This window comes from Mauremys mutica, chromosome 25 (assembly GCF_020497125.1).
Source record: "Mauremys mutica isolate MM-2020 ecotype Southern chromosome 25, ASM2049712v1, whole genome shotgun sequence".
Lineage (NCBI taxonomy): Eukaryota > Metazoa > Chordata > Testudines > Geoemydidae > Mauremys > Mauremys mutica.
Genome location: NC_059096.1, coordinates 9,414,614 through 9,441,531, shown reverse-complemented (window position 1 = coordinate 9,441,531; position 26,918 = coordinate 9,414,614). Strand labels below are relative to the sequence as shown.

At 46.6% G+C, this 26,918-nt stretch overlaps 1 protein-coding gene across 6 annotated transcripts in view; it reads left to right on the top strand.

Annotated features, from left to right (window-relative positions):
• The window catches only part of TANC2 (tetratricopeptide repeat, ankyrin repeat and coiled-coil containing 2), a 602,081-nt gene that overhangs the window by 77,970 nt on the left and 497,193 nt on the right, over nt 1–26,918 (top strand). For all 6 annotated transcript variants that reach the window (XM_044999330.1, XM_044999329.1, XM_044999328.1 and 3 more), the window contains exon 2: nt 4,751–4,814. The gene's annotated coding sequence lies outside the window, so the exon portion shown is untranslated. The remainder of the gene's footprint in view (nt 1–4,750; nt 4,815–26,918) is intronic.

The window sequence follows — 26,918 nt, the reverse complement described above, 5'->3', positions numbered from 1 at the left end:
TCACTAAGTGCCGCAGCACTGTAAGTGTAGACAATCCCTTAGGGCAGTGGTTCTCAAACTTTTTTTTTTTCTGCAGACCCCTTGAAAATTGCTGAGGGTCTCGGCAGACCACTTAATGATCTTTCCAAATGTTGTTTGTACCATTAGCTAACTATTGTAAAGCCCTTTGGATAAAGCACTATATTAAGAAAACCTTAATAATAGTAAAAGTTTTTTTGTTCTACAAATAAAAGCACACAACTCATATTTTAATATCAGTAGTCTTACCTTTCTAATGCAATGGATGTGCCCTCTCTCCCCTGCCGCAGCAGTCCTGGAGCTGGGGATGAGGGGGGGTCTCTCCCTCTCTCCCCCACCGCGGCAGCCCCCGAGCTGCGGCTGGGAAGGAGGGGGGGTCTCTCCCCCGCCACAGCAGCCACACAGTTGAAGCTGAGATGGAGGGCCATATTTCCCTAGCAGCCACAGCCCTGGAGCTGTGGAAAGTTGCCTCTTTCTCTGGCCGCCGCAGCCATGCACATCTGAAATTCCACCCACTCCCTCTTCTCACCCTACTGCCTCCTCCCACCTACCCCTCTATTTCCCCCCAAGGCCACCACTTCATCTTACATGTGCGTCTTCTCCGGGGTCCAGGCACATAATTAATGGAGCCACACCTACGTGGCTCCACTAATTGGGTGGCCTTTCATTCAATTGTGTGCGGCTGCCCAGGCTAGCATCTTAGAGGGAACTGTCTGTGGACTACCTGAATGGAGCTCGCGGACCACTGGTGGTCCATGGACCACAGTTTGAGAACCTCTGCCTTAGGGTTTGTCATCATTGATACAAAGGTGGGTTTTTTACAGTGAGATAATTAACATGCAATAGTTTTCTCACTTGGAAATCCTAAATGGAGAGAAGGCACTTGTAGGTTTTACTGTGAAGGTAGTGAGGTGAGGTCAGCATTCTATCTTCTGTGCATGACTGACCCCACTTAGTTGTCTTGCTGTAAATGTAAAGTGTCTTGTCTCTACTGTTTTTGCAGAGAGACATCTAATGAGCAGTAAATATGCAGCTTTTTTTAATCAGTGAAGATGTAGCCGTGCTGGTTTAGAGGACAGTGTTAATGAGGCTGGTGGTATGTGAAGGGGGCAGGGAGAACTTAGACTCTGAGTCCCAGTGTGTCTGTGCTTTGAGCTCCCCCAGCACTACTGCCTCAGTTCCCCTAGTAGTATTTCCTCAATGCACAGTGAACCAGGGCAGCAGTGACTTGGCAAGCCTTTCAAGTGCTGATGCACAAGCTGGCATGTAGCCACAGACTCTTTAATGAGTAATGACAGTGGAGACGACTAATCAATCAATGAGAATACTTGACATGCGCCCAGTTTCCCTCATACTGCTGAGTAATTTCAACCAATAGAATTGTTGCATGAAAGGATGGTGTTTGGTTGAGTAACTCTGATGTCACAATAGCCCCTCTTAATTTACCTTTACTGCGAACCTAAGCCTGACTGTTCCTGATATAAGCATAAATTGATACAATTTTAATAACTTAGTTTAACTATAACTTAATTTCTTCAAGCATAGCATATGCACAAGATTTTAGTTAATTTTATTTTCATTGAAAGTTTGAAGTGTCTGCATTATTCCATTATTGAGATAATTCAGGATAAATAAAAGATGGACACAGAAGACTAATTTCTTAAAGGACATAGTTTTATTTAATTTTAATGCATAAATTGATCAAAGGATTTACTTGTAAAGCCTCAGAAAATGTGTTCTGTATTCTGAGAGAAGTGCTGCTAATTAGGAGAGGATGTGCTGTATTTTTTATAGTGTTACTCCCTTCTTCCCCTGGGGAAAGGCTAGGATGTGGCGGGGTGGATGCAGACGAAAGAAAGTTCTGGGTTGGAACTGGAGTTGGAGAAATCAGGCACAAGGCGATCACTTATAGGATGAAGAACAAATTAGCTTTTAATGATTACTGCTGTCATAGAATCATAGAATCTCAGGGTTGGAAGGGACCTCAGGAGGTCATCTAGTCCAGCCCCCATTGTCTGGGGCCTCTGAACAAGTCCTGGAACTAGCTTCAAAACAAAAGAAAAGGGGCTACTCACCCACAATTACAGCTGTCACCTTACTCCATTAAATGTAATCATCCTTTCCGAGATCTTGTTATCCTGCAGCCTTTCCCTCATGGTTACCACCACTAATGGTCATAGCTGCCTTTCCCCCCTTCTGGCCCCATAGAGCTAGCAATTAAAAAACCCTTTAATTTGGCCAATCAAGGCCAAGGCCCATGGAGGTGGAAACATCTCCGACTCTGACTGCCATTAAGTCTGCCATTCCCTGTGTCTGCTGTGGACCTTTCTATGTACAAGCTAGATGACTTCCTGCAGACTTTGTCTCCTTTCCCCAGGGGTCAGGCTTGTTATAGTACAGAGCAAAGAGGTTGTATCCCTGCTCTAAGTCCAAAACGCTTTGATTTCTGATAGGCACTGTGACATCTTGTAGTAGTCGTAGTTGCATTAGTTGTGAATGTGATACAGGGAGTCCTCGGACTTATGACGCAATTCGTTCCTCTGAACTGCGTTGTAAGTCAAAATGTTGTAAGTCAAATCCGCTTTTCCCATAGGAATCAATGATATGAAGGGGGGATAGGTTCCTGAACCAAGACTTGATACACTATTTTCACCACAATAACCCAGATTTTTGTACTAAATTAATTATAGATGACTAATGTTGCAACATCAATGTATTTACTGTATTTTGTAAACAGCGTTCAAATAAACACATAGACTCACATATGCTGCTCAGAATGCTGGAAACACAGGCTCAGAAAGCCAGGGAGAATGGCACACAAGCTGAGCCTCAGTCAATCACTGTTCAGGCTTTCTGATTGGCTGGGTCTGGAAGCCAATTAAAAATAAGCAGCAACCCTACCCGGCAAAAAGCTACCCTGGTCCCTCAAAGCCAATCAGAAGCGACTCCTTCCAGCTCTATACCAGTATAATGCAACCAGGAAGTGATTTCAAGAGAACTTTATGCAAATCAAGTGTCGTAAGGACGAAACAAGAATTGCAGGGGCAAAACAGGTAGTCAGTTGAAAAGCGTTGTAAGTAGCGTCTGATGACTCCCTGTATATAGTTGAGAGTCACTGGCATATTGTTGGCAGGTGAGCCCATGGTAGCTCTGTGTCTCTCCTAATGGTCTCAGGTACTGAGGAGAAGAGGGGATAGTATAGAGCATTATGGGATACCACAGGTGAGGGTCCTTATACAGGAGGAATAGTTACCCATAAGCGCTATGGGCTTTGCTGGAGAGGAATGATAGGAACAACTTTGGTGCTGGGCCATCAGTTTCTGGTGTGTCATGTAGGCAGGTTAGCAGCATCTAGTGGTCTAATGTGTCAAAAGGTGCAGAGCGGTCCAGCAGCATAATCATTGGGTATAAGAACTGGTCATTGGCTTTAAGAACTGGTCATCTTTTGGTGCACCTATAGCTCTCTCTGTTCTGTGCCCTGGTTTGAACTCTGATTGTGAGGTATCCAGGAAGTTGGCTGCTGTCACATGTTGGAGTTTAGTGGTTATGACTTGCTCAGTTATTTTGCCCAGGAATAGGAAGTTGGAGATGGGAAGGTGCTTGGTAACTTCAGAAATGTTAAGGCAGAATAACTTCCCAAATGTATGGAATGTGTGACTGTCAGATGTGCCAAAATTTTGGTGCAAGAGCATCTGAGAGGTTCCTGTTAAGGTTTTGCACTAAAGTGTGAGTTTGATGAATCTGGGGTATGTATTGTTTCTCGATATCTGTTGGAGGTGGAAATGAAAGCCTTATGTAGTGTTGGAATGTGTTATTGCCAGTGTTGTAGGTATTGTGACAATGGCAAGGAATGCAGGAGACTTGTCCCTTAACTTATTTCCACGCTTTTCAGTTTTTGAGCTGGTGAATGTGTCCTGATACAACCCTGTCAATTAATTTTAGTTTGTTTATACCTTTCATCTTCCTTTCAACTTTTTTGTTCTAAACAGCAGCAGGTATATCAATGAAGCCTTCTGCGATAATGTCCCAGTAGATGCCAACAAGCAGGATTCTGCACACATCACAATACTAATATATGTGATAAAACATCTTTCCATAGACTTTATACTATTTTTCAAAATACAGTACAGTATTTATAAGTGACCTTTTCAAAGATACCAGGTGATGTGGACTGATGAACTAATTAAACATACTTGATACAAGAACAAAACTAAATCCTGACTCGGTTTTAACTCCGCCTTCAGTGAGAGTTGTGCTTGACTAAAAACTAAGTAAAGCCTTCAGGACTTAACCCAAAAAGCTTAGTAGTGCACAGAAAAAAAATACGGGTAGTTGCAAAAATGGTATAAAGTGCTTTCTTTTTAAATATTACACCGTAGTGTATATATATTGAAAGAAACACTACATTATACTTTTTCTCAGTTCTTCACATGAAAATCATTGAGGGTGAAAAAAGTGCTCCAGGTGATCAAAATTAATTTTGATCAGTTAAAGATTTACAGCTATGGAATTTTAATGGTGAGGAGAACTAAGAGGTGATAGCTGATACATTAATACCCTGTAGAAAGCTGTCAGCTGTTCATGTGGTGATATTATTGTGACTTTTTATGTACCCTTTCTTCAGTGGGGTTTAATTTTGAATTCCAAAAATGTGAGATGTAATTTGCCAGATAGTTAAATGGAATGTTTTGAGGGTCTTAGTACTAAATGTTGTTGTTTTTGCGTCTTGCAGGATTTTGGGCACATGGAGGAAGGCGATCATCACTTAGAAATTTAACTCAATTCCACATTTGAAGGTAGGAGGGTCCCCGCTTCCCCCTTCTTATTTATTAAATCAGTGAGACTGTTCCTTCAAGTAAAATGGAAATCCTGTATTTTTTTCATGTTCATGTCTGTGCTGTTCTTTTATTAATCAAGAGGTGTAATACAGTAGGTGATACACTCTTCCTTTATCAGTGTTATAGTTCTTCTGACCTGATAGATTTGGAAAAGTGGCATGAAACAATCTTCCTTATTAATGTTTGAGTTTTATTTGTCTTATTTCTTAGAGATAAGTGACATAAAAATTGAGTTAAATAAAAATATAATCATGCAGAGTTCTAAACTCTTCCTCTGGTATTAAATATCAACATGCTTGTTTTTAGTTACTGATTAATCTAATGTAAGATTAATTTTATGATAAAATGTGCACAAAATTAGTATAATACTTTACTATCTATACTAAAAGCTTCCTCCAGTTTGTGCTGCCTCCATAGCAGCAGGCAGCCCAGCTGCATCTCCCTGTTGCAGAGCTTTTCTGAGGAAAATTCCAAACCTTATTACAGAATACTAGACTAACATCTTGGTTTAATAATTTGTCGGTTTAATTCCCAGCCGTGTCTCAGGGCTGCATTTGATGTTTTGGAGAGATTTTCCTCTCAGTTCTGCTTTCTTTTCTGAGGTGTTTTCAGTGACTGGTCCCCCTGAAGGCTTCAGAGAGACATAGGATGAGAAAAGTCAGAGGCAAAAGGGAAGATCTGGGTTCAGTGGGGATCTCAGCTGGCTGTATATGGGGGAAAAGGACTTTTTCACAACCCAATCCGGGTGGGATTACATCAAACCCCCCTTCCCAGGGTAGGAGAAAAGCCAGTCAGGATTGGAGAGGCCATCTTGACAGTTCAAGAAGAAGCTTTGGCAGTATGTAAGGGGCCTTCAGATATAGCTCCTTTCCCCTGTTGCCACCTCTATAAAAGGCCTGCTCACCCCCCCCCCCCGGATCCGTACTTGTATCCTGGGCTGAGACCAAAGTATAGCAGGATCAAAAGGAACCCTGACAATGTTATTGGTCCATTAGAAGGTGGAAATGGTAGAATTGTGAATAATAATTCAGAAGAGGAAGAAGCATTTAATAAATATTTGTGTTCAGTATTTGTGACAAAGCCAGATGATGTATTCAAATCATGTGGTGGTGGTGGTGATGATGAAATACTCCCCACTTTTCAAACAGTGACATATATTAGATAGCAGCTATTAAATCAGAAGGTCTGGATAATTTGCATTCAAAAGTTTTAAAAGTTATGGTCAAATTGCTCTCTGGATTGTTAATGTTGATTTTTAATACCTCTGAGTAAGTTCCAGAGTACTGGAAGAAAGTTAATGTCGTGCCAGTATTTGAAAAGGGTAAATGGGATGATCCAGGTACTTATAGGCCTATTCAACCTGATCCTGGGCAAAATAATGGAACAGCTGATACAAGACTCAATTAATAAAGAACTAAAGGAGGGTGATATAATTAATACTAATCAACATGGGTTTTGGAAAATAGGCCTTGTCAAAATAACTTGGTATCATTTGGATGAGACTACGGGTTTGGATGAGAAGGTAAGAGTGTTAGGCCTGGTCTACACTAGGAGTTTATGTCGAATTTAGCAGCGTTAATTCGATTTTACCGTGCAACCGTTCACACCAGGAAGCTAATTAGTTCGACCTAGAGGGCTCTTTAATTCGAATTCGGTACTCCACCCCGACAAGGGGAGTAGCGCTAAATTCGACATGGCTATGTCGAGTTAGCCTATGTGTGGACGGAAATCGACCTTAGTAGCTCCGGGAGCTATCCCACAGTGCACCACTGTGTTGACGCTCAGGACAGCAGTCCGAGCTCAGATGTTCTGACCAGCCATACAGGAAAAGCCCCGGGAAAATTTGAATTCCTTTTCCTGTCTGGCCAGTTTGAATCTCAATTCCTGGTTGGACATCGGGGCGAGCTCAGCAGCACCGGCAACGATGCAGAGCTCTCCAGCAGAGGGGTCCATGCAATCTCAGAGTAGAAAGAGGGCCCCAGCATGGACTGACCGGGAAGTCTTGGATCTGATTGCTGTGTGGGGTGATGAGTCTGTGCTTTCGGAGCTGCGCTCCAAAAAACAGAATGCAAAGACCTACGAGAAGGTCTCCAAAGCCATGGCACTCAGAGGATACAGCCGGGATGCAACGCAGTGCCGCGTGAAAATCAAGGACCTGAGACAAGGCTACCAAAAAATCAAAGCGGCAAACGGACGCTCCGGAGCCCAGCCCCAGACATGCCGCTTCTACGAGGCACTGCATGCCATTCTCGGTGGGTCTGCCACCACTGCCCCACCAGTGACCGTGGACTCTGAGGATGGGATAGTGTCGACGGGCAGTTTCTCGGCGATGTTCGCGGATGGGGAAGATGAGGAAGGGTTTGTGGAGGACGAGGCAGGCGAAAGCGCTTACAATACTGATTTCCCCGACAGCCAGGATCTCTTCATCACCCTCACAGAGATCCCCTACCAACCCTCCCCGGCCGTTAACCCGGACTCTGAATCAGGGGAAGGATCAGTCGCTAAGTGCTATAAACATGTAAACATTTATTTTTTTAAAAACAGGAATAAAAACTATATGAAAAGAAGGTCAGTGCATATGGGGATAGAAGAGAAATCCTCTTGGGAGAGTTCCACGAAGCTCTCGTAGATGTACTCGAAAAGCCTCCGCAGGAGGTTCCTGGGGAGAGGTGCCTTATTGAGTGCTCCGTGGAAGCACACTCTTCTGCGCCAGGCTATCCTCAGGTACTGTGGGAGCATTGCCTCCACGAGCATGGCAGCATAGGGCCCTAGTTTGTGCAGGGTTTCACGCAGCATGCGCTCTCTGTCTCTCTTAGTGACCCGCCTCAGGGTGATCTCGCCCGGCGACTGCTGCATCTAATTAGGGGAATTAGTGTAATGTTACTATTGGGAATGCTTCACTTTTCCTTTGCATAACAATAAGCGTTGTTTAACAGCCACGTGGTGGAGGCTGCAGAGGGGAAGCATACAGGGATCTTTCCCGGGGACAGCCGCGAGGGGGTGGAACAGGGTCAGAGTTTATGCTTTCCGGATTGCCTGCAGCAGGAGGGCACTGCTATACATTAACTTTTAAGCAGCCTAAAGTTTACGGCTTACCATGCCTGGCTGCTACACGGATTCTGCTGTCCTGCCCCGCTTGTCTGATCTCCAGTGCAAGACCCCAGGCAATGAAAGCGAAGGCCGAAAATTCGAACTTGTCCTGAGAGCGCATGAGATAGGTGCCATGTATGGTCTTGTTCACAGAGACAGACTAGACTGTGTTCAGTGTTCGCAAACATGTATCTTTGCAAGGAAATCACTTCCTTTTTCCCATCACACAGCTGCGGCTGTTTCCCGACCTGCCCCGGCATCCCCCTCACAGAGGCTGGCGCAGATTAGGCGGCGAAAGAAAAAGACTCGGGACGAGATGTTCGCTGAACTGATGGCCTGCTCCAGAGCCGAGGCGGCCCAGCAGAGCCAGTGGAGGGAGACCCTCTCTCAGTACCAGCGCTCACACAGCGAACGGGAGGACAGGTGGCGGCAGGAAGACCAGTAGGCGACTCAAACGCTGCTTGGCCTAATGAGGGAGCAAACGGACACGCTCCAGCGCCTTGTGGATGTTCTGCAGGACCGCAGGCAGGAGGAGAGAGCCCCCCTGCACTGTATCTGCAACCGCCCTCCCCTGCCACAAAGTCCCATACCCCCCTCACCCAAAATAACAAGGAGGAGGGGCGCTAGGGGCCGTGAAAACTGTCACTCCACCCCAGCAGAGCGCTCATGTACCAAGCAGCTCTCATTCCCTAAATTTTGAGAAGTGCTTTCCTTCCTGGCTCACCCAATCCCAAATCCCAGTTTCATCCCCCAACTGTGTAGTTGAGTATTAAGAATAGTTTGCTGTTAATTACTGTTTCCGTCATGTTTCTTTGCAGAAGACTTTGTGTGAAGCGGGGGGAGGGGTTTGTTAATTGCATAGGACAGCCACCATTACCAGGGTACAGACATGGGGGCAGGATCAACAGCAGATCACACACAGAGTGCAGTCACTAGGCACCCGGGTCAGTCTGGGAGGTGTCTGCTGCCCAAGGTCAGTCTGGGAGGTGTATGCTGCCCCAGGGTCCTAGCGCCTGCCATCCACAAATGGCAAGGCAGGCTGCCCTTACCATGCCCTTCCACCCTAGCCATGAGCCTCTCCGATGCCCTGAGCCCCAGCCAGAGCCCTCATCCCCCTACACCTACTCGCCCTTCCCACACACCCCTCACCCCTTCCTGCAAACCCACCCCTTCCTGCACACCCTCCTGTAACCGTCCTCCCCCCAGAGACCGCTGTAGGAGCAGGAGCCTGTCATTCCTCGAGTGTAGAAGCGGTCTGTACATCACTGCACACCGTACCCACCACAGTCTGCATCCCTGTTTGAACCCTTTAACGTGAATTCATTAGTAAAGAAAACTTTGTTAATTAACAATGTTCCATTAACTTTATTTTTAAATGTGTGTTGGAAGGGGGGAAACCTGGTGAATGGGGTATGTAACCACAGAAAAAAGTCAACAGTAACTGAAACAGGGGCAGGTTCAGCTTCTCTGTAAAGAAACTGGACAGTCATAGGTTACCCTGCTCTCTGAGGAACCTAGCTTTCAAAGCCTTCCGGATGCACAGCGCTTCCCGCTGGGCTCTTCTAATCGCACGGGTGTCTGGCTGAGCGTAATCAGCAGCCAGGCGATTTGCCTCAACCTCCCATCCCGCCATAAAGGTCTCCCCCTTGCTCTCACAGAGATTGTGGAGCACACAGCAAGCTGCAATAACAATGGGGATATTGGTTTCGCTGAGATCCGAGCGAGTCAGTAAGCTCCTCCATCTCCCCTTGACACGTCCGAAAGCACATTCCACCACCATTCTGCACTTGCTCAGCCGGTAGTTGAAGAGTTCTTTGTCACTGTCCAGGGCGCCTGTATAGGGCTTCATGAGCCAGGGCATTAGCGGGTAGGCTGGGTCCCCGAGGATCACTGTAGGCATCTCCACATCCCCAACAGTTATTTTGTGGTCCGGGAAGAAACTACCTTCCTGCAGGCGTCTAAACAGACAAGAGTTCCTGAAAACACGCGCGTCATGAACCTTGCCCGGCCACCTGACGTAGATGTTGGTAAAACGTCCCCTATGGTCCACCAGTGCTTGCAGCACCATTGAAAAGTAGCCCTTTCTGTTAATATACTGGCTGGCCTGGTGGGCTGGTCCCAGGATAGGGATGTGAGTCCCATCTATAGCCCCACCGCAGTTTGGGAATCCCATCGCGGCGAAGCCATCTATGACGACCTGGACGTTTCCCAGGGTCACTACCTTTGAGAGCAGTAGGTCAACGATTGCGTTGGCTACTTGCATCACAGCAACCCCCACGGTAGATTTGCCCACGCCAAAGTGGTTCGCTACTGACTGGTAGCTGTCTGGCGTTGCAAGTTTCCAGAGGGCTATGGCCACTCGCTTCTGCACAGTCAGGGCTGCTCGCATCCGTGTGTCCTGGCGCTTCAGGGCAGGGGCCAGCAAGTCACAGAGTTCAAGGAAAGTGCCCTTACGCATCCTGAAGTTTCGCAGCCACTGTGATTCATCCCAGACCTGCAGCACTATGCGGTCCCACCAGTCCGTGCTTGTTTCCCGGGCCCAGAATCGTCGTTCCACAGCATGAACTTGACCCATTGCCACCATGATCTCCGTGGCGCGGGATCCCGTGATTTGTGAGAGGTCTGTGCCACTCTGACACTTCATGTCCTCACCGCGCTGCCGGAGCCTCCTCGCCCGATTTCTCAGCAGCTGACTGTGGAAGAGGTGGACGATAAGGTGCGAGGAGTTGACAACGGCCATAAGTGCAGCGATGATCGCAGCGGGCTCCATGCTCGCAGTGCTGTGGCGTCCGCGCTGTCACTGACCAGAAAAGTGCGCGAACAGATTTCCCGCCGGCGCTTTCAGGGAGGGAGGGCGGGAGTGACGGTTGAATGACGACAGTTACCCAAAACCACCCTCGACACATTTTTCCCCCAGCAGGCATTGGGGGCTCTACCCAGCATTCCAATGGGAAGCGGGGACTGCGGGAACTGTGGGATAGCTGCCCAGAATGCACCGCTTCCAATGTCGACGCTTGCCCCGTTAGTGTGGACTCACAAAGTCGAATTAGTGTCCTTAGTGTGGATACACAAATTCGACTTTATAAGGTCGAATCCACAAATTCGACCTAAGTTAAATCGAACTACTCTTGTAGTGTAGACATACCCTTAGTGTAATATACTTAGAATTCTGCAAGGCAGTTGACTTAGTACCACATGACATTTTGATTAAATAACTAGTATCAAAATCAACTTGGCACATATTAAGTGGTTTAAAAATGTCTAACTAATAAGTCTCAAAATGTAGTTAATTGGGAATCCTCATTGAGTGGATGTGTTTCTCATGGTGCCCCACAAGGATCTGTTCCTTATGCTATTTAATATTTTTATCCATGGCCTGGAAGAAAACATAAAATCATTATTGCTGAAGTTTGCAGGTGGCACAAATATTGGGGAAGCGGTAAATAATGAAGAGTACAGGTAATTGATAGAGTGATCTGGATTGCTTAGTGAACTGGGCATTGTCCAACAATATTTCAGTATGGTCAAATGTAAATGTATAAATCTAGGAACAAAGAATATAGGGTATATTTACAGGTGAGAGACTATCCTGGGAAGCAGTGAGTCTGAAAAAGACTTGGACTTTCTGGTGAATAATCTGCTGAACATGAATTCCCAAAGCAATGCTGTAGCTAAATAGGCTAATGCTATCCTCAGATGTTTAAATGGGGGAATATTCAGCAGGAGGAGAGAGGTTGTATTTGGCACTGGTACGACCACTACTGGAATACTGTGTCCAGTTCTGGTGTCCCTGCTTCATAGAGGATGTTGATAAATTGGAGAGTTTCAGAGAAAAGCAACAAGACTCATTAAAGGTTTGGGAAATGTGCCTTATAGTGGTAGATTCAAGGAGCTCAATCTTTTAAGCTTATCAGAGAAGAAGATTATGAGGTGGCTTGGTCTGTAAGTACCTACGTGGGGAACAGAAATTACATAATATTATTAATTATTTAAATTATAGTACCACCTAGGAGCCCTAGTCATGGACTGGGACCTCATTGTCATAGGCACTATACAAACCCAAAACAAGATGATGGTTCCCTGCCCTAACAAACTTACAGTAACAAGATGGCTGAAAGTTGAAGCTAGACAAATTCAGGCTAGAAAGAAGGCACAGATTTTTAACAGTGAGGGTAATTAATTATTGGAACAACTTACTAAGAGGTATGGGGGATTCTTCATCATTAGAAAACTTTAAGTCAAGTTTGGATGCTTTTCTAAAATATGTTCTCTATTTCAGTCTTTGCTGTTGGACTTGGAGCAGGAATTAATTCAGAGAAGTCCTATACAGAAGGATAGACTAGATGATCACAGTGGTCTCTTCTGTCCTTAAAATGTATAACTCCTGTGCATCTCTGCGGAAACAGACTTCTCTGTCCCGTGTGGATATGATGCAATAGAGAAGGTTATAGCTTCTGGGCAGCCTGTTGGGACAGTCTGTACCCCTGTGTTCACCCCTTGTACAAAATCTATCAATCTTGTACAAAGTATGCAGTGTGAGGTATCATTTGAAAACTCATAATTTGCTAAGCATTATTGTCCTGGTAAAATATATGTGGCAACATTGTATGTAAAGTTATAAGATTCTGCTGTATGATATTACTAAGACATGTTCCAAATCTGGAGAGCGCTCACAAACCACAAAAGGCTAGCTGACGCCTCAGTCAGATGTCAACAAAATCAAATGGAGCATCATCCAGTTAAGTGACTGTTCTTTGTCAGGAAGGAAGATGTGGGTGAAAAATCTACATTTTGACAAAGAAACAGCTTGGGGTTCCCGTCCACACAGACTTTGTCTTCTGATCCTCAGCTGGAGATGATTTTCAAAGAAGGGAAAGAACTGTAAGAAGGGAGAGCAGATCCCCCAAATTATCTCTCCCTTTCTCTCTACCCCTGGCATCGATGACACTTGAAGAACAAAGGAAGCAGCACTGGACTGAGGGAGGGCCCCACGGCATCCCGGGTTTGGTGGGACTGCAGCTGGGGCTGCATGCCCCAGCCCTGTGGCGTCCCGGGCTTGGCGGGGCTGCAGGCAGGTCCATGCGCCCAAGCCCTGCGGTGTCCTGGGCTTGGCAGGGTTCACTTTCCCCAGCCCTGTGGTATCCTGGGCTTGGCGCGGCCCGCACGCCTTAGCCCTGCGGCTTTCACCGGAGGCTGCAGCTGGGGCTGCGTGCCCCCCATGCGGCTTCCCAGAGCCATGTCCTTCCCCTTCCCAGGGCCATGCACCCCCCGTCTCGCAGCTGGGCCTGCTCTGGAGCCAGGGCTGTGTGTCCCTTGTGACTGCGACCCCCACTGCAGCCACTGGAGTTGGGGCTGTGTCCCCACCTCCCATGTAACGGACAAGTAATGGGCTCCGTGGTTTTTTGTTTATTGCCAGTGACCTGTTTGTGACTTTTACTACAAATAACCATGAAAAAATCTTAGCCTTATTCATGTTTACCAATTGCTGGTGCATGCAGTTTTCCCTGTCAGTATCTGGAATTAAACATACCCCACAAGTCCATCCCATCCTTCAATCAGTACCATGCCCCTATTTAAAATAATCTAGGAAATTAACATACAGAAGTTTTCATTGTGAAGCAGAGTCACTACAAACATAACATACTTTTCTGGGTTTAAGACAGGTAAGGGAATTAAATATGCTCTATGGAGATCAGTCTTCCATCAACCCCTTTACCAAACTTTTCTCAGCACAACGTACTATTATACCAAAAGTCCACAAATAATAATGTTAGTAGAAGGTAGTTTGGTAAAGGGCTATGTGGAGAAGAGAAGGTTGTGGGAGTAGATTTAAGGTTGAAGTGCATGATCTGTGGTGTATAGTAACTGTGTTAATGGTAAGGTATATGTCTGTGGGTAAGGAGAAAAGGTTGCTTAACTTTTCATTTGCTTCCTCTTGTGAGCTTGGGTCAGGTATGTTATGTTTCTAGCAACCCTAATTGCTTCACAAAGAAGTTTGTGTTTCTGAAGTAGGTTGTGTTAAAGGGAGAGTATTTTAATGCAGGCTACATTGATTTTAGTATGAGATTTTTAGAAAAAAACATTTAACCATTCCATAGTGTAATGTGTAGTATGTGTCTAAATGTAAATGTACAGTTCATTTCTATGGAATAGTTTTTCTTCATATGTAATTGGATAAATTGCAATTTAATAATTTATCAGTTAGGGAGACTATATCCAAGTGGATGTATCCCTGGCTTGGAGTGCTGGCCTCATTCCAGTACCAACACCTGCTATTTTTCATGCATACGTTGTTGTCAATTGAACGCTTTAACAGACCAATTGCTGTCCAAGTTATGATGTCATACTTTTTTTTACAGAAGTTAAGTGGTGAAAGAAACTGCATACCCTTTGCCCATTCATGCCGTAGGGAGATAAATGTGGAATAAATAAGCAGATTCATTGGTATGCTAACGTAAATGGACTTTAATTCTTGGGCTGAGAGACGCAAAACATATTGTGAAGGCACAGGACATTCTTCCAGAAAGTGTTAGAGAGTCTGACAGTATTAGGAATTTAAAATCCTTTACTAGCTAGTATGCTCCATTGTTGACCCAAACAGCAACTACTGACCTTCTCACCAAAACAGTGCTATAGAATGAAACATGGTATTTCTTATTTTCACGTTTTTAGCTATTATTTAGGACAATGAAATATAGTGAGCCTATATTTAAACTGTCAAAAGACAAATTGATGAAATTGATGACATTACATATTTCTGGCTTTCCTTACTTCTTATTTTTATCATTGATACTAACAAAGGGAAAATACTTGATGTTCTGTGTGGAGATCAAAAGTGTCCCTTATAAATTCACCGAGTCACTAATCTGGAAATAGAAACCAGGTTGTGCAGAACAGTAAACCCTTGTTTAAAATTAAATCCCCTTAATTTCTAGGTCAGTATATTTTCTCTCATTTAAAAAATGTTTAGAGCTCTGATTTTTGACCCTCTTCTAGTCCATGATTACCTTCTCCCATCACTGCCTCTGCTCTAGTACAGCATCTTAACATTAGTTTGCAATGTATTTTTTGCTAATGTAAGCCCCAACATCTCGGTAACAAATAATTTAAATGACTGGAGAAAAAACCCCTTTTCAGAATGACACGTTCATATTAAGTAACATAAAGGCCATATAGGAGTAAATACTCAGCATCAGGTAAACTTGTGTGAGTGTGGTGCTAGAGGTGGATGTGTGTTTGGGAATATGTACGACCATTAAGTTTCAGTATAAAGGAAAAGCAACTTTCTACTTATCAATCCAAGTTGGTGGATATGATATGGTGAATATGCTTCTGTCACTTCAGTGGGTATTTCCCAATCTCTATTCTGCTGCACACATGCATGGCTATACCACAGTCTTTGGAATGTAATGAATCATAGAATCATAGAATATCAGGGTTGGAAGGGACCTCAAGAGGTCATCTAGTCCAACCCCCTGCTCAGAGCAGGACCAATTCCCAACTAAATCATCCCAGCCAGGGCTTTGTCAAGCCTGACCTTAAAAACCTCTAAGGAAGGAGATTCCACCACCTCCCTAGGTAACCCATTCCAGTGCTTCACCACTCTCTGAGTGAAAAAGTTTTTCCTAATATCCAATCTAGACCTCCCCCACTGCAACTTGAGACCATTACTCCTTGTTCTGTCATCAGGTACCACTGAGAGCAGTCTAGATCCATCCTCTTTGGAACCCCCTTTCAGGTAGTTGAAAGCGGCTATCAAATCCCCCCTCAGCCTTCTCCTCTGCAGACTAAACAATCCCAGTTCCCTCAGCCTCTCCTCATAAGTCATGTGCTCCAGCCCCCTAATCATTTTTGTTGCCCTCTGCTGGACTCTTTCCAATTTTTCCACATCCTTCTTGTAGTGTGAGGCCCAAAACTGGACACAGTATTCCAGATGAGGCCTCACCAATGTCGAATAGAGGGGAATGATCACATCCCTCGATCTGCTGGCAATGCCCCTACTTATACAGCCCAAAATGCCATTAGCCTTCTTGGCAACAAGGGCACACTGTTGACTCATATGCAGCTTCTCGTCCACTGTAACCCCTAGGTCCTTTTCTGCAGAACTGCTTCCTAGTCATTCGGTCCCTAGTCTGTAACAGTGCATGGGATTCTTCCATCCTAAGTGCAGGACTCTGCACTTGTCCTTGTAGAACCTCATCAGGTTTCTTTTGGCCCAGTCCTCTAATTTGTCTAGGTCCCTCTGTATCCTATCCCTACCCTCCAGCGTATCTACCACTCCTCCAAGTTTAGTGTCATCTGCAGACTTGCTGAGAGTGCAGTCCACGCCATCCTCCAGATCATTAATGAAGATATTGAACAAAACCGGCCCCAGGACCGACCCTTGGGGCACTCCACTTGAAACTGGCTGCCAACTAGACATGGAGCCGTTGATCACTACCCGTTGAGCCCGACTATCTAGCCAGCTTTCTATCCACCTTAAAGTCCAATCATCCAGCCCATACTTCTTTAACTTGCTGGCAAGAATACTGTGGGAGACCGTGTCAAAAGCTTTGCTAAAGTCAAGGAATAACACATTCATTGCTTTCCCCTCATCCACAGAGCCAGTTATCTCCTCATAGAAGGCAATTAGGTTAGTCAGGCATGACTTGCCCCTGGTAAATCCATGCTGACTGTTCCTGATCACTTTCCTCTCCTCTAAGTGCTTCAGAATTGATTCCTTGAGGACCTGCTCCATGATTTTTCCAGGGACTGAGGTGAGGCTGACTGGCCTGTAGTTCCCCGGATCCTCCTTCTTCCCTTTTTTAAAGATGGGCACTACATTAGCCTTTTTCCAGTCATCTGGGACCGTTCGCCGTGAGTTTTCAAAGATAATCGCCAATGGCTCTACAATCACATCTGCCAACTCCTTTAGCCCCCTCGGATGCAGCACATCCGGCCCCATGGACTTATGCTTGTCCAGTTTTTCTAAATAGTCCCGAACCACTTGTTTCTCCACAGAGGGCTGGTCACCTTCTCCCCATACTGTGCTGCCCAGTGCAGCAGTTTGGGAGCTGACCTTGTTTGTGAAGACAAAGGCAAAAAAAGCATTGAGTACATTAGCTTTTTCCATATCCTCTGTCACTAGGTTGCCTCCCTCATTCAGTAAGGGACCCACACTTTCCTTAACTTTCTTCTTGTTGCTAACATACTTGAAGAAACCCTTCTTGTTACTCTTAACATCTCTTGCTAGCTGCAACTCCAAGTGTGATTTGACCTTCCTGATTTCAGTCCTGCATGCCTGAGCAATATTTTTATACTCCTCCCTGGTCATTTGTCCAAGCTTCCACTTCTTGTAAGCTTCTTTTTTGTGTTTAAGATCAGCAAGGATTACACTGTTAAGCCAAGCTGGTCGCCTGCCATATTTACTATTCTTCCTACACATCGGGATGGTTTTTTCCTGCAACCTCAATAAGGATTCTTTAAAATACAGCCAGCTCTCCTGGACTCCTTTCCCCCTCACGTTATTTTCCCAGGGGATCCTGCCCATCAGCTTCCTGAGGGAGTCAAAGTCTGCTTTTCTAAAGTCCAGGGTCTGTATTCTGCTGCTCTCCTTTCTTTGCGTCAGGATCCTGAACTTGACCATCTCATGGTCACTGCCTCCCAGGTTCCCATCCACTTTTGCTTCCCCTATTAACTCTTCTCTGTTTGTGAGCAGCAGGTCAAGAAGAGCTCTGCCCCTAGTTGGTTCCTCCAGCACTTGGACCAGGAAATTGTCCCCTACACTTTCCAAAAACTTCCTGGATGAAGTAGAAGCCGTTCTGTTTTTCAGGAGACTTCATGTGTGATTGTTGTTAAGGGAGTTTTTTTGCCTTCAATATGATGTCCACCTTGCCTATACTCACCAGCCAATAGCCTGCCTGCATTATTGGAGTTCAGTACATTCGCTCATCAAGAAGTTGTATACACCATAGAAGAGTCTCGACCAAAGACTTGTGAATCCGACTCATACCATTCCTGGCTTGTGAAAGAGAGTCATGAGTGACTGGTGCCACGCATGACTGAAACAGCCAACGTTCATTCAGGGAAGGAATCTTCCCTTCACTTTTCAAACATGCAATAGTCCGCCCAGTGCTTAAGAAACCCATTCCGGATATATCCTTCTAGCCAACTACTGTCCAGTTCCTAGTAAGCGCATAGAGAAGCTAGCCAAGGCCAACTTCATATAATTGAAGTTTATATTCTACACCTGACACAATCTGGATTTAGGCCAGGACTTGGAACTGAAACTGCTTTAGTAGCAGTGATGGAAGATCTCCTGCTGTCAGTGGATAGAGGCGAACGTCCATGTTAATCCCCCTAGATCACTCTGCAGCATTCAACACCTATTGATCACAAAATATTGCTGTCTTGCTTAAGAGATTTAGCAGGGATCCAGGGTTATGTGCTAAAATGGTTTGAGTGCTTCCTGGAGGGACACAACCAACAAGTCATTTTGGGAAACGGTACCTCCATTATTAGACCCTTCGTGGAGTCCCACAAGGATCATTTCTCTCTCTGGTCCTGTTCAATATCTACATGTAGTCATAGCTGCACTGGTCAGGGACTCCAGATGACAGGGACTCCTGTGCCAGCAATATGCGGATGACAGGATAGTTCTACCTGTCATTCACTACATATGACTATACCATTACCACCAAGGTGGCCCAGTGCTTGGACAAGATCAACTCCTAGAAGAACAACATCTGGTGGAAGATGAACCCAAGCAAGACTGATTATGATGAGGGGAGGGGCACAAGAAAGGATTCTGAAGAGTTTGAAGCCATATTTCAGTCTCATTTGATTGAAGGTATGGTCCCACAATTTGCAGCTTAATTAACTTTCATCTGTGCCCTAATCTCTCCCCAAAACAGGTTCCAAGTATTCAGCAGCATTCACTGTATCAGGCAAAATAGAGGGTTTACATCATATTGAAGTAGCTGCAGCGCACACCTCCTTACTAAACATCTTAAAGGCACCTTATCTATTTTGAACATTAGGAGAGACAAGGTGTGAACTTTGTGGAATTCCACAACAGTGCCCTTAGTGAAGAAAGCAACTGCTTCACACCACCCTCTAGGAGCACTCTGCAAGGAGAGAACAGAGCTACCCATGAGAACTACCATCTACTTTTGCTGTAGTCTGCATGTTAGTCAACACCTCATGATCAGTGGGATTGAAGGAAGCTCTTAGATCTAACATTAAAAGCATAAGATGAGATTCCTTGCCAAAGCCACTAGTGCATTGTGTCCCATATCCAATTCTGTACCAGATTGACAGGGGTCATGGAGGTAAGAGGCATCTAGGTGCTTAATGAGCTTCAGACTTAACACCAAGAGTGCATACTTATCCTCAGCTGTGAATCTAAATGGCCAATAGTCATGAAAAACTATAGGTATCAGTGAGTAATTATAAGATCCAGGAAATTCTTAGGTTAGTATAGAGAAATGAAGGAGGTGTCTCAAGAAATTTGATGGCTGTGGCTGCATGAAAAGCCCCTAGTGGCCACATGTGGCCATGGTGGCTGCATTTGAGAAACTCTTGTTAAAGCATAGACCATTCTTGTTAGCCCAGAGCCCAACCAACCTGTAGTGAACCCTGTTGTTGTTCTTCGAGTGCTGTCCCTGTGGATGCTCCACTCTAGGTGACGGTGCGTCCCGGCGCTGTCGATCGGAGATTTTTCGGTAGCAGTGCCTGATTGGGGCACACGCACCCAGATGGTATCTCCCGTCTAGTTGGAATCTTCCTGAGTGCATGTGCCCCACACCCTCCTCAATTCCTTCTCAACCATCCTCGGCTGAAGATGGGACTCGGGGCAGTGCTGCCTTCTCTTCCCTGGTCTCTATAGGAAACAGTAACAAAGAACATAGAAATAATTATTAATTACTTCCCAGTTGTTTCCCTTCCTTTAGTATAGTTACATAGTTAGTTACTTAGTTAAAAAAAAAAAAAAGCCCCTCAGGCTTGTCTCCCATTGAGACACTCTCCTCGGTCATCTCTAATTCATAATGCCAGGAGCTTCAGGATTCAAAAGATGCATCTCCTGTCAGGACTCCATGCCACGGTCAGATGGGCACTCACATTGTGTGAAGTGCCTCGCGAAGTGCTTCCATTGCGCGAGCCTCAAGTCAAGAGCTCGTCGTGACAGGGATCTGCGGCTCAAAATCATCATGATGGAAAAATCCCTGCAGCCGCTGTCGGAGACGGGAAAGGTTGAACCCGCTCCCACACGCTCCCCAGCCAGATCGGAACCGGTGGGGAGCGTTGCTTCACCCTCCCTGGAGCGGAGGCAAGAAGCGCAACAGTCTCACAGAAGAGACTCTAACAAGGGTAGGGGGTCTCCCGCGAGATCCCTACCCTCTGTGCTGACAGCACGAAAGACAGGTGCCTCAGCCTCCTCTAATGTCTCAGCAACGGCTCTGACAGAGCACAGAGGCAGGGACCCGACCTCCCGCGCCGGGAAGATACTTGTTGATTTGGTCCCCTCAGCGCTGCAAACGACCGTGGCGCGGACACCTCACTCTTCCTCGGCACCGCGAACGGCCACAGCACCGGCACCACGTTCCTCCTTGGCACTGACAATGACCGTGATGCCGGCAGTGTGTTCAGCACGGTCAGTTTCGGCGCCAAAAGCGGCCGCGGTCCCGCCAGCGCGCTCTGCCTCAGCAGCGAAAATAGCTGCGGTGCCGACAACGCGCTCAGCCTCGGCACCGAGAAGAGTGTCGGCACCCAGCCACTCTTCTACCCTTGCACCAGCAGCAGACCCCCTGCAGGGCACCTCTAAGCTCAATACAACAGTACACTCTTTGTCACTCTCTCCTACTAATGAGCTAGAGCAGAGAGCAGGCTTAGCTCAGCCTAGCGAGCAGGAGCAACGGTTTCTCACTCAAAGTGACCTTTTAGTGCCACCTGAGCCTCACTCTCCGCTCCGAGATACAGAGGACTCTTTTCTTGAACCGCCACTTTCTCCACCTGAACTGGCTTTCACTGATGGTGACCTTGAGCTACATCAGCAAGCGGAGTTCTCCCCTCCTGCTTCTCCTCCACAGGCACCTTTACCACCTCAGGTCATGGCTCAAGCTCAGCATCCTCAGTTTCCCTACTTTGCCCCCCCGTGAGCGGCACCTGGGTTCTCCTACCCTATGCCTTGGCCTCAGTGGTACCCGTGGCAACATCCTCCTACCAATCATCCTCCTTTTGTGCCTCAATCTCCGGCTCCATCCACTTCTAATAAGGCAGCAGGTTTAAAACAAATAAAAGGAAGTTCTTCTTCACGCAGTGCACAGTCAACTTGTGGAACTCCTTACCTGAGGAAGTTGTGAAGGCTAGGACTATAACAGTGTTTAAAAGGGGACTGGATAAATTCATGGTGGCTAAGTCCATAAATGGCTGTTAGCCAGAATGGATAAGAATGGTGCCCCTAGCCTCTGTTCGTCAGAGGATGGAGATGGATGGCAGGAGAGAGATCACTTGATCATTGCCTGTTAGGTTCACTCCCTCTGGGGCACCTGGCATTGGCCACTGTCGGTAGACAGATACTGGGCTAGATGGACCTTTGGTCTGACCCGGTACGGCCTTTCTTATGTTCTGAGCCCCCTCCTGAGCCTGGGAGCTACGCACCATATCCTGACTCACCTAACCCTAATTCTCCACTAGCCTCAGATGAAATCCTCCTCCCTTCACCTCCACAGACCCTGGATGACTGCAAACAATTTCAAGAACTTTTTAGGAGGGTTGCACTCAGTCAGGATATCCCCTTAGAAGAGGTTCAGGAGACGCAACACAAACTCCTCAAAATCCTTCAACCGTCTGCGCCCTCGAAAATCGCGCTCCCTATAAAACGAAGCACTCATGGAGCCAGCTGACACTATCTGGCAAACCCCAGCTTCTCTAGTACCAACTTGCAAGAAGGCCGAACGTAAATACTACGTTCCTGCAAAGGACGCAGACTTCCTATGTTCTCATCCACCACCGAACTCCCTTGTCATCGATGCAGTGACACAGAGGACCAAACATTCACAATATCGACCCACCCCTCAAGACAAAGACCTTAGACGCCTTGATGTCCTGGGACGCAAGGTTTATACATCCTCTACACTACAGTTCAGGATTGCTAACTATTCTGCCCTCCTCGCCAGTTATGATTTCGATAATTACAATAAGCTTTTCGAATTTGCCTCCTACATACCAGAGGACAGAAGAGCAGACTTCAAATCAATCCTGTCTGAGGGACAACTGATCTCCAGAATGGCCCTACAGATGTCTTTAGACACGGCGGACACAGCAGCCCGTACCACTGCAACTGCTGTGGTTATGCACAGATCCTCATGGCTCTCTGTGTCAGGCATTCCTAAAGAACTCCAGTCCAAAGTGGAGGATCCTCCCCTTTGATAAGGACAAACTCTTTTCCAAAAAAACTGATGAACTCCTCCACACCATGAAAGATTCGAGAGCGACACTGCGCATCCTGGGCATTCACTCATCTCTTCCCAGGAGACAACGATACCAGCCCTACCAAAGACCACGCACACATCAGTACTATCGCCCTCAACCCAGACCATACGACACAACTAGGAATTGTACTAGACCTCCCAAATGCAGACAAAATCAAAATCAAGCCACCACCTTCCGTCCACCGGGCAATAAACAACAGTTTTGAAATGTTGGTCGAGGGTCTGCACGACCACCCCTTGATTCCACCGCTTACTTGTCCATTTGGCCACCGCCTCCAGAATTTCCAACATGCCTGGCAGTGGATTACACAGGACCGCTGGGTCCTCGAAATAGTTCAGACCGATTACTCCATCCCTTTTATATCCTACCCTTCCCCCTTCCCCGTCCCTCTTCAGGGACCCTTCTCACGAGCAATTACTTCGCACAGAAGTGGCACATCTTCTGCAACTAGGCGCAGTGGAACCTGTGCCGACGCAACACCAAGGGACAGGTTTCTACTCCCATTACTTTCTAACGCAGAAAAAGACCGGGGGATGGAGGCCTATACTAGACTTACGCCGACTGAACAAATTCGTGAGGACACAGAGATTCAAGATGGTCACACTGGGCACAATAATACCTGCATTGGATCAAGGGGACTGGTTCACAGCCCTCGACCTACAAGATGCTTACTTCCATATATCAATTCATCCAGCTCACAGACGCTTCCTACGATTCACAATCGGTCAGGATCATTTTCAATACAGAGTTCTTCCTTTCGGACTCTCCACAGTTCCAAGAGTTTTTTCCAAGACCCTAGCCGTGGTTGTGGCTCACCTCCGCAAACACGGGGTCACACTTTTCCCCTACCTGGATGATTGCCTCATCAAGGGCGACTCCTATGGCGAGACACTTCAAGCCACGCGTTTCACCATCTCCCTCTTTCACAGCCTAGGCCTCCAAATAAACATCCAAAAATCCACCCTGACACCTGCGCAACAGGTCGAGTTCATCGGAGCTCATCTCAACTCAACCCAGAGCAAGGCCTCGCTCCCATACAACAGAATCCTCGCGATCACGCAGCTCATACGCACGCTCTCTATTTGTCCCAGGACGCAAGCAAGAATCTGCCTACAGCTCCTTGGTCACATGGCAGCCACCACCTTCGTGGTTCAACACGCCAGGCTACATATGAGATGCCTCCAGGGCTGGCTTAACTCCAGTTTCAAACCCAGCAGACATCCCTTGGGGATGCTGCTAACTCCTCCTCCCAATGTTATAACTTCCCTACAATGGTGGACAAGTCCAGAAAACCTCTGCACAGGGGTTTCCTTCCAGCAGCGATCCCCAACGCTCATGCTCACCACAGACGCTTCCCTGATTGGTTGGGGAGCGCATCTAGGGGAACACAGGGCACAAGGCCGGTGGTCCGCATCAGAGACGCATCTACACATAAATCTCTTAGAGCTCAGAGCAGTGAGGAGAACATGCCTTCACTTTCTTCCCCTCATAAAGAACAAACACCTGCAAGTCTTAACAGACAACATAGCATGTATGTATTACATAAACAGACAAGGAGGAGCCCGATCACATTCCCTTTCCATGGAAGCCATTCGACTATGGATTTGGTGCATACGACATCGAATACAGATCATCGCTTCCTACCTACCAGGCTGCCACAACACTACTGCCGACGCACTTGGCAGGCACTTCTCGACAGAACACGAATGGGAACTGCACCCCGCAATACTCCAACAGCTTTTCTCCCATTGGGGCACCCCGTCAATAGATCTCTTCGCCATGACCCAAAACCGAAAATGCCCCCTGTTTTGCTCCAGGGCGGGACTCAGGACTGCATCCCTAGGGGATGCATTCCTCATCCCATGGAACAACTACCTCTTGTACTCCTTCCCACCTATCCCTCTACTACACAAGGTTCTTCGGAAGATCGTGGACGACAAGGCCCAGGTCATCCTTATTGCCCCGGCTTGGCCAAGACAGACGTGGTATCCCTACCTTCTCTGCATGTCCTCCCGTCACCCATGGGCTCTCCCCAACAGGCCAGACCTCCTTTACCAGGACAACGGACGAGTTCTTCACCCCCAGCTCCAAAAGCTCCACCTCACAGCCTGGTTCCTTCATGGTTCCAAACCCATGAGCTAGCCTGTTCTGAGCAAGTCCAATATGTCCTCTTGCACAGTAGGAAAGACTCCACTCGTAAAACCTACCTGCAGAAGTGGAAGCGTTTCGCTCTTTGGTGCTCACATAAACATTTAGCACCCAATAACGTGACCCTCCCTAACATTCTAGACTACCTCCTGAAACTAAAACAGGACGGACTTTCGCTCAGCTCCATCAAAGTGCACCTGGCGGTGCTTACCACCTTCCATGACCTATTGGATGGGTACTCGCTCTTTACACACCCCACCATTAAACGCTTTCTCACCGGCCTGCAAAACCTCTACCCTGAAATTCACCCAACAGTGGCTACATGGAATCTTAACCTCGTTCTTCATGCTGTCATGAAACCTCCATTTGAGCCCTTGGCTATCTCCTCTCATCTCCATATGTCCATGAAGGTGGCTTTCCTAGTTGCCATAACATCAGGAAGGAGAGTTGGTGAAATGAGTGCCCTGATGGCCCACCCTCCCTACACAATCTTCTCCAAAGATAAAGTCACTTTGAGACCACATCCTAAATTTCTTCCTAAGGTGGTGTCGACCTTCCACCTCAGCCAACCTATATATTTACCTACTATCTATCCCAAACCTCACAAAACTCCGCAAGATGCAACCCTGCATACTCTCGACGTCAGGCGAGCAATTGCCTTTTATTTAGATAGGACTAAACCATTTCGCAAGTCTCCACGACTCTTCGTTTCCATTGCCGAAAGATCGAAAGACACGGCTATCTCTAAACAACGTCTATCCAAGTGGATCTCTGACTGCATCAGATCCTGTTACCGTGCGAAGAATCTTCAACCGCCCGACGACATTAGAACTCATTCCACTAGAGCCATGTCGGCATCCATTGCCTTCTTACACAACGATCCCATTCCTGATATCTGCAAAGTGGCTACATGGTCATCTGAACACACGTTTGCAAAACACTATGCTCTCACGCAAGACACCATGGCAGACACAATAGTAGGCCATACAGTACTATCTTCAGTACTCCCTGCCACATCTCCAAAGTCCCACCAATCATAGTGGGTACTGCTACACATTCACCTAGAGTGGAGCACCCACAGGGACAGCACTTGAAGAAGAAGAGAAAGTTACTCACCTTGCAGTAACTGAGGTTCTTTGAGATGTGTGTCCCTGTGGGTGCTCCACTCCCCGCCCTCCTCCCCTCTACTTTGGAGTACTGGGATGACTCTCCACGGTAGAGAAGGAACAGAGGAGAGTGTGGGGCACACACACTCAGGAAGATTCCAACTAGACGGGAGATACCATCTGGGTGCATGTGCCCCAACCAGGCACTGCTACCGAAAATCTCCGATCGACAGCGCCGGGACGCACCGTCACCTAAAGTGGAGCACCCACAGGGTCACACATCTAGAAGAACCTCAGTTACTGCAAGGTGAGTAACTTTCTCTTCTGACTCTGTCCTCCTTGATCACTTGCCAGGTGAGAGCTCCCGACTCCTTCCAGCAGCCAACTCCAATTCCCCCATCTTACAGCTTCCCAGTCCTTTGTTCTCGAGATGGGGTCTTTGCTCAACTTCCCTGCTGATAAGTGGGGAAATCCATCTCCCTCTGAATTGTTGGTTATTAGTATTGTTGGTGATTGTGTTTTCCATTGTCTTTTCAGATTTTCTATTGATATGGGTCGGCCTTGATCATTCCTTTTTAATGACTCATTCAGGCTCAGACAGCTAGGCATCATTCATACCTGGGTCTCTTAGCCTGCCCTGAGAGCAAACAAGTCTCTCTCCTCCTCCTCCCCCACCCAGTAACAATGCAACACAGAGGGGAAACTGAGACCCATGTAAGGTGCCACAAAACTATTAAAGAAAATTACCACTTTGTTGCAGTGTTGAAGAAGCCCACGACTTGTACAGTACTCAAGAGGAAACAGATATAAGGATGCTTCTGCATCCTGCATGTGCTAGTATGGCTTGATATCAAAGGAACCATAGTAATTATGTCACCTGGTACAGATGATATGGTCCTTGCTATTCACTCCTGGCCAAAAATGGAGAACATAATGTGGATTGAAACAGGAAGCATTACCAGCTCAACTGACAAACATCGCTTCATACATGGGACTGCAATTTGTGCCACATTCACACCTGACTTCTGCAACATGCTTTCTGCTGTATGTGCATTAACAGGATGTGACTCTGTCATCTCTAACTAGTATTGGGAAAAAAAATCTCTGTTTAATGCTGCAAAACACTTACTGCTTACGTGATCATGACAAACTGGGAGAGAGTGATGGACAAACTGCAATTTCTGTAGCAAGGAAGTTGGTAGCAGTGCTGTATAATCAAAATGAGAAAGAAAAGGAGACCCACAGA